The sequence below is a fragment of the Suricata suricatta genome, chromosome 14, assembly GCF_006229205.1.
Source record: "Suricata suricatta isolate VVHF042 chromosome 14, meerkat_22Aug2017_6uvM2_HiC, whole genome shotgun sequence".
In the NCBI taxonomy this organism is placed as follows: domain Eukaryota; kingdom Metazoa; phylum Chordata; class Mammalia; order Carnivora; family Herpestidae; genus Suricata; species Suricata suricatta.
The window spans coordinates 64,761,357-64,769,067 of NC_043713.1; positions in this window are offsets into that span (position 1 = coordinate 64,761,357).

The window sequence follows — 7,711 nt, forward strand, 5'->3', positions numbered from 1 at the left end:
CCACGGGCAGGCCGGGGAGTGAAGGGATGCTCTGTGCACCGCCTCCGCCTCAGGCCCACACACACCCGCCGCCTTGTTCTTGCTGGCGGCGAGAGCTCGTTAGCCTCTGGGCAGAGGCTGGCCGGACTCCAACAGGCGGGCATCAAGGACCAGGACTTAAAGAGTGGAGGAGCCTGCAGCTTGGTGTTCCGTGGTGTCAGCCTGTCCCCAGGACACACTGCTGGTGGAGAACCTTGACCTGCGAGGCTGAGGGTGCAGATGATGTGCTGTGTGTCCCTGTGTCTTCCCAACGCAGCACGTGACCCATAGTGATCAGATGCGATGGGCTAGGATGGAGTGAGACGCGATGGGCGGGGTGGGGTGGAGTCGAATGGAGTGGCTTCTCCAATCTGGCGCCAAGTCCCCCCGAAGCTGGCCTGGAAGGTGGGCAGTACGGACCTGGCGCGGACAAGATCACCCAAGAGAGCAGAGGAGTGAGCGTGTGCAGAAACCATTTCTATCCCTGAGCCCCAGAATTCTCAGCCATGGCCCCCGAAGACGAATCACCCCGTGGAAGCACATACCCATTAGACACAAGATCTGGAAGGGCAGTGGGAGACCACCCTGCCTGGAGCCTCACAAACTATGTTCCACGGCCAGCCCCACCGGCGACTCAACTGTTGCTTTGGACAGGTGACCGAAGTTCCTTGAGCCTGAGAGTTCACATCTGTAAAATGGGGGTAATGATATTCCCCACCTCCCAGGGGTGTTGACATGGGTAAACGAAACAACCCGTGTGAAAGCCGCATGTGGGAAACGCCCTCAGCACGGCCATCCTCATCCAAGGGGATTCAGGCCACGGAAGACCTCAGAGGGCGGCTCTCAGGCCCCTCCCCCAGTCCTCATGCAAACCATATGGTCCCATTGGGTCTGATTATGGGCATTCAGTGCTCCCTAAGCCCACCAGCACATTGAATAATTTGCTAGAGGGACTCACGAAACTCAGAAAAGCCATCACACCCAGGGGTCTGGTCCCGGACTAAAATCAGCAAAGGGAAGAGGCTCTAGGATTAGAGCAGAGTCTGAGAGACGCCAGGTACAAATGCCCCAGGGACTCAGGCAGACAGCGCCCGCTTCCGGCGTGAGGGGCTGTGTGAGCCCCCGGAGTACAGACGCCCGGGAAAGCTCACCTGAGATCCGGGGTCAGGGTTCTCACCGGGAGTTGATCACACAGGCGCAACTGAACGTCCATGTGGCTGACGTTAATCTCCAGTTCCCCTAGAGGTCAAACTGATGCCAAGTCCAAGGTTCTCACCCATAAATCACGCTTAGTGTAGAGAGCCAACAGAGCCCAAGGCCTCCATAGATAAATGGCCTCCTATCGGGTGGGATCCTTCCAAGCCCACACTTCCTTTCAAATGCGCGATATGTGGACACTCCGGACCTGCTGAGTTGATCCTTCTGCTGCATGATTATAGACTGTCCTTCCACTTGCAGTTTTATTTGAGGAAATTATTCTGTTATGCAGAGGATAAAACTGAGGCCCAGAATGAGAACACACTTGAAACCCAAGGGCATAGAGTGAGTCAGTGAGGAATTCTAACCTTCCTAATCCAGACCTTTGCCCTATTTTCACCTCCCGCCTCAGTTTGCCCATCACTAAAATGGGTATGCTAAGGCAGCTCCTTTACCTTTGGGTTCTGCCTTTGAATAAGTTTTTCTCTCACTGTGCCCTATTGTCCAGTCCTCAGGAGGAGCACCTTGCTCTCTGCTACCCATGGGGCAGAGTCCGTGTCCTCTGTCCCTGAGGACCTCAGGGCTGGAGCAGATACTGTGCTAGTTTGTTGGCGGGTAGCATTTGACACTCACTCTGGAGGCAGCCACGCCAGGATTCAGGGGCCACCTGGAATAAACATATAGCTACTTCGCCTCACTGGGGTGTGGCTTTGAGGGTCAGACAGCCCTGGTTCAAATCCCAGCTTTGCCACTTACCAGCAAAACATCAAATCATTAAAACAAAAAATAGAGGAGCACCTGGTTGGTTCCGTTGGTTAAGCATCTGACTTCAGCTCAGTCATGATTTCGGGGTCCATGAGTTTGAGCCCCACATCAGGCTCTGTGCTGACGGCTGAGCGCCTGGAGCCTGCTTTGGATTCTGTGTCTCCTCTCTCTGCCCCTCCCGCACTCACACTCTGTCTCTCTCTCTCTCAAAAATAAAGTAATAACAAAAAAAAAAAAAAGATACTTCTCAGGGAAAGAAAACTTTCAGTGCTGCAGGTGAAGCCATGAGCATGGTTTATTGTCCCCAGCAAATAAAGCCTCTGTTGCCAGGTGCTGTCTGAAGAGAGGAATGCTCTCTTCTCTTAAAAGAAACAAAATAAGGACAGATACCGTATGTTTGCCCTCAGGTCTAACAGGAGAAACCTAACAGAGGACCATAGGGAGGGGAAGGGGAAAGAGAGTTGGAGAGAGAGAGAGGGACACAAATCATGAGAGACTACTGAATACTGAGAACAAACTGAGGGCTGAAGGGGCGGGGGAAGGGAATGATGGTCATGGAGGGGGGCACTTGTGGGGAGAAGCACTGGGTGTTATATGGAAACCAATTTGACAATAAACTATTATAAATTTTTTAAAAAATAAATAAATAAACATTTAAAAATTTAAAAAAAAGAAAAAAGAAGCCTCAAAGTGGTAAAACTGCGTTAAGCATCTTAGAGCTCAGTCCCACACACAACTGCCCCCTCAGTCTCCCCAAGTTTTATCTCTTTAAGGTGGACCAGGCAAAGGTCACTGCCCTCATTTCACAAAGCCAGAAACCGAGGCTCTGAGAGATGTAATTTGCTCAAGGCCATGTAGCAATTTGGTGGCGGAACCCGGGTCAGGGTTTAGGTGTGCCGGTTTTCCCCTCTTCTCTGCCCCTGCAGCACATCCGGATAAGCTTCCCCAGGGGCCCATCAGGTCTCACTTCTTGCCTGTGATTCTGAGCAAACAGGTGAAGAGACGTTGCAGACTTACTCATTACGTCTTTTAAACTCACTTATGGACCATCTGGATTCATTCCCAAGTATTATATTGTCTGTGCGGTTACATAGGTAATTGACTCTAGATAGATTTCCTACCGCGGGGTTCCTCCCCGAGCTCTCTCGTGCCTCTGTCTCCCAGCTCTTCCTCAGGGACTCCCGGATTTTCCTGTAGGCAAACAACTCGCGCACCGCAGTATTTCTCTCCTACCACCAGCAAGAAATCACATGAATGGAGTTTGGGGGGCAGGGTTCGGAGCTGGGAAGGGAAAGAGTGTTTAAATGCTAATCAGTTGGCACCGGTGTCAGGCACGGTTAATCAGATTGTTAAAGACACAAAGGCAGCACCACCACTATCTGGGCTCATTCATTCACAAGGCAAATGCATGCCTCACCCAACCACGGGTTTTGATGAGAGGTAACGACATAAAAGACTTTTCAAGGCTTTCAGAACCCAACACGCATTGCAAAGGAGGCCCTGTCGCGGGGGAGAAACCAGCTCGCAGAGGACAATGATTGGATAATGACTCCAGTGGTCGAGACACTTCTTGGCGGCAGGAGCCCACCCCTTAAACCCCGCTGCAAGTTCTCTCGGGCCCGGGTTCTGCAGCAAACTCAGGGTGTCAGCACTGTATGCAGTGCCGGGTGCTCTCCGGGTGATGCGAACGTCGCATCAGAATCTCCTCCATCCACACGACCGCGGCAGGGTACGCAGCACCAGGGAAATAAAGACCCCAACAAACAAGCTCACCAACTGGGCTTCTGCTTGCCCTCCCGTCCTGGAGCAGCTCATGCAGGGGGGCTAGGGGGCCGGGCTGCCCTCGAGCTCCCTGCACCGCGATGGGGTCGTATTTTGTAATAGAGGAGCGAGGTGTGTGTGTTCACCTAGAGACATCGCTCCCGACACGATGTCATAAACCCAAGCAAGTTTATCTAGGATTAAATGTACCATGCATTCGCTTTTATGATAGCCAGTAATGTAGTCTACTAGTCTATAATATCTTTTTTTTTAAATGTTTATTTATTTTTGAGAGAGAGGCACAGAATCCAAAAGGGGCTCCAGGCTCTGGGCTGTCAGCACAGAGCCCAGTGAGGGACTTGAACTCATGAACCTCATGAACCTCGAGATCGTGACCTGAGCCGAAGTTGGACGCTTAACCAGCTGGGCCACCTGGGTGCCTGGACAGTCCCTATTAAGGGGACTTCTCTAACACACTGAGTCTGTTCTCAACCAGTCCTGCAGGCGTATTCATGGTTGATGAGATAGATATTCGTGAGGGGCCCACTGCACATCAGGTCCATGACCACGGGCTAGGTTCTAGGAAGGCGGTGATGAATAAGGCGGATGGGGTCGCTCTCCTCGGGAAACTTACTTCCGGTTCCGGTGGGGAAGACAAGAAGCCAGAGGAGTATGACAGTGTGGTTAACGCTGTAACTTCCCTCTTCAGTGGTATTAGGAGTCAAGGGACAAAGAACAAATGCCGGCGGGTTCCATGGGAAGGGGGTGGTTTAGAAAGATCCCTCTGGCCCCAGGCGGATGGGATGGGCTGCTGTTAAGAAGCAAAGTCTGAGAGAGGTGCAGGTTTTCATAACCATGGCTTTGGGAATAAAAGGATGTCTAAAAATGTCTTTTTAAGATACAACATGCCGTCTTTACTTCTCTCATGGTGGGATGCGGGTTCTTCGGTGCATCATAAAAATGAAAAACTGAGCTCATCCGACTTCCCATTCAACCCTGGTGCCTCCATTACCTGTGGCATCTGGCGGCCTTGGACATTTCCAGAGCTCGGTCTGTGACGACTTGACACCCTCGTATGTAATCACTTTTGATGATTTGTTTTCAGTGTGATGGGTGTCTGAGCCTCATGGAGATGGTCCCTAGATGGTCTCCTGGCTTTGGCTGATCTCCTATTGAGGGGACTCCCCCACCTCCCTTCCCATGGAGTGTGAACCTCCAGGGGGAGAATGTAGTAGGGCTTTGCTTGGGGGCCTCAATTTCCTTTTCTGCCATGGTCTTCTGGGCATCTTGGGCTTTTCCTGTGCCCTTGTAACAACAGGGGGTCCCTGGAAAGGGATTGAATCACAAATAGTCAGTCAGTGACCCCACCCTCCTCCCTCTTTCCTGCTACCCATTTCACTGCCTGTTAATTCCCATCAGGGGAAAGGAGAACAGGAATAGAGGGGATGCCCGGGTGGCTCAGTCAGTTAAGCATCCGACTTCGACTTAGGTCATGATCTCACAGTTTGTGAGTTCGAGCCCCGCATTGGGCTCTGTGCTGACAGCTTGGAGCCTGGAGATGCTTCAGATTCTGTGTCTCCCTCTCTCTCTGACCCTCCCCTGCTTGCTCGCTCTCTCTCTTTCAATAAATAAATAAATGAACAAAAAACAAACATTAATTTTAAAACACACACACAAAATCTGATCATTAGAGCATTTCCAAGGCCCCATCTGCTACAAGTCGTGATTGGGGAGTGAGTTTTTGGCGATGTGGCAGGACAGCTGCTGTGGCTGATGACCAGCCTATGTAGGAAGGCTCCGCTCTGTTGTGCCAAAGGTGGAGGACCGCCAGGGACCACCAGGATGATGTGACCACAAAGGCACTACCCCCTAGAGACGCAGGATGTGCTAGATGAAATTGCCTGTGCTTCTCTGTGCTGACAGCTAGCTCAGAGCCTGGAACCTGCTTCTGTTCTGTGTCTCCTTATCTCTCTGCCCCTCCCCCTCTCATGCTCTGTATCTTTCTGTATCAAAAATAAATAAAACATTAAAAAAACTTTAAAAAAATAAAAGCTTTCTTAAAAATAATTTAAAAAAGAAAAAGAAAAAAATTGCCTGTGCTTACCTGAGTGAAGTAAACAAGACAATGAGGTCCATTAGAAGGTTCTCCTAGACTCTGAACTCTAGTCAGCAGGAGGTAGGGGTGGGAGGGGTGGGGATCATCACCACTCACCTCCTCAATTATCACCTCCGATTTTAACCAACTGGCAAATAGAGGCCAGGAGCCAGGTGGCACCAGCTTTATTACTGGTGAAGCTGGGTTGCAGACCACAGTTGGATGTCCACACTCTATCCTCCCCCAGTGACTTTGACTGGGGGTTCCCAGGCACAAGTTAGACAAGTAGAGGAGTCTGAAGAGTTAGAGAGGGGACCCCACCGCCAGCTGTTCAGTCCAGCGAGTCGGCCCTGGAAGCAGCATGCAGCGGGTATCAGTTATCCCTAATACCTCAGATCAGATGGCCTCTCACTTCCCTGGGATGCATGGGAGGGATGGGGAAGTGGGGCTTACGTTCCTTGGGGACGCCCCCCGCTCAAAAGAAGCCAGTGTCCCCACCCCTGTGGAAGTTCCAGAGCAGTGAGGAACCCCAAGAATGACTGGGGCTTGTTCTCCGAGTCTGGGGTGACAGATCTCAGGTAGCTCATTATTTTTATGAACTATTTTTTCAAAGATTTTTTTAAATGTTTTTTATATATTTTGAGAAAGAGAAAGCAAGAGGACATGAATGGGGAAGGAGCAGAGAAAGGGAGAGAGAGAATCCCAAGTGGGCTCTGTGCTGACAGCACAGAGTCCCACACGGGACACGATCTCACTAATCGTGAGATCATGATCTGAGCCGAAATCGAGAGTCAGACACTTAACCGACTGACTCACCCAGGTGCCCCTATCATGAACTATTTAATTATTATTGCTATAAAAATAGCATGTACTTTGCAAATTAATCAGAATGTATAAAATGATGCACAATAAAAAGTGATCCCCTCTGGCGCCCTACACCTGCATACCTACACACACATACACAATACATAGATTACGCGTCTGTGGAAACATGTGTAGTGAAAATTCTCCTTCCCACCCTCACGGCCTATCCTATTTCTAATGCCCCAACTCCCCTGTCACCAGCAGAGTTTGTTTCTTGGGCCTAAGTTCCTTTAGGCACACATTAGCAAAGGCCTTCTTTTCTCTCTCCATTTTTTAAAATGTTTTTTGTTAATAGTTTATTGCCAAGTTGGTTTCCATATAAGAACCAGTGCTCTTCCCCACAAGTGCCCTCCTCCATGACCATCACCCCCTCCCCCTCTCCCTCTCTCATGACTTGTCTCCCTCCCTCTCCCTAACTTTCTTTTCCCCCTCTTCCCCTTTCCATGGTCCCTTGTTAGGTTTCTCCTGTTAGACCTATGAGTGCAAACGTATGGTATGTGTCTTTCTCTGCCTGACTTATTTCACTGAGCATGACATCCTCGAGGTCTATCCACTTTGCTACAAATGGCCAGATTTCATTCTTTCTCATGGCCATGTAGTACTCCATTGTGTATATATACCACATCTTCTTGACCCACTCATCAGGTGATGGACATTTAGGCTCTTTCCATGATTTGGCTATTGTAGAAAGTGCCACTCTAAACATTAGGTACATGTCTCCTATGCATCAGCACTTCTGTATCCCTTGGGTAGATCCCCAACAGTGCTATTGCTGGGTCATAGGGGAGTTCTATTGATAGTTTTTTAAGGAACCTCCACACTGTTTTCCAGAGTGACTGCACCAGTTTACATTCCCACCAACAGTGCAGGAGGGTGCCATTTCTCCACATCCTCGCCAGCATGTATAGTCTCTTGATTTGTTCATTTTAGCCACTCTGACTTGTGTGAGGCGGTATCTCAGTGTGGTTTTGATTTGTATTTCCCTGTTTATGAGTGATGCCGAGCATCATT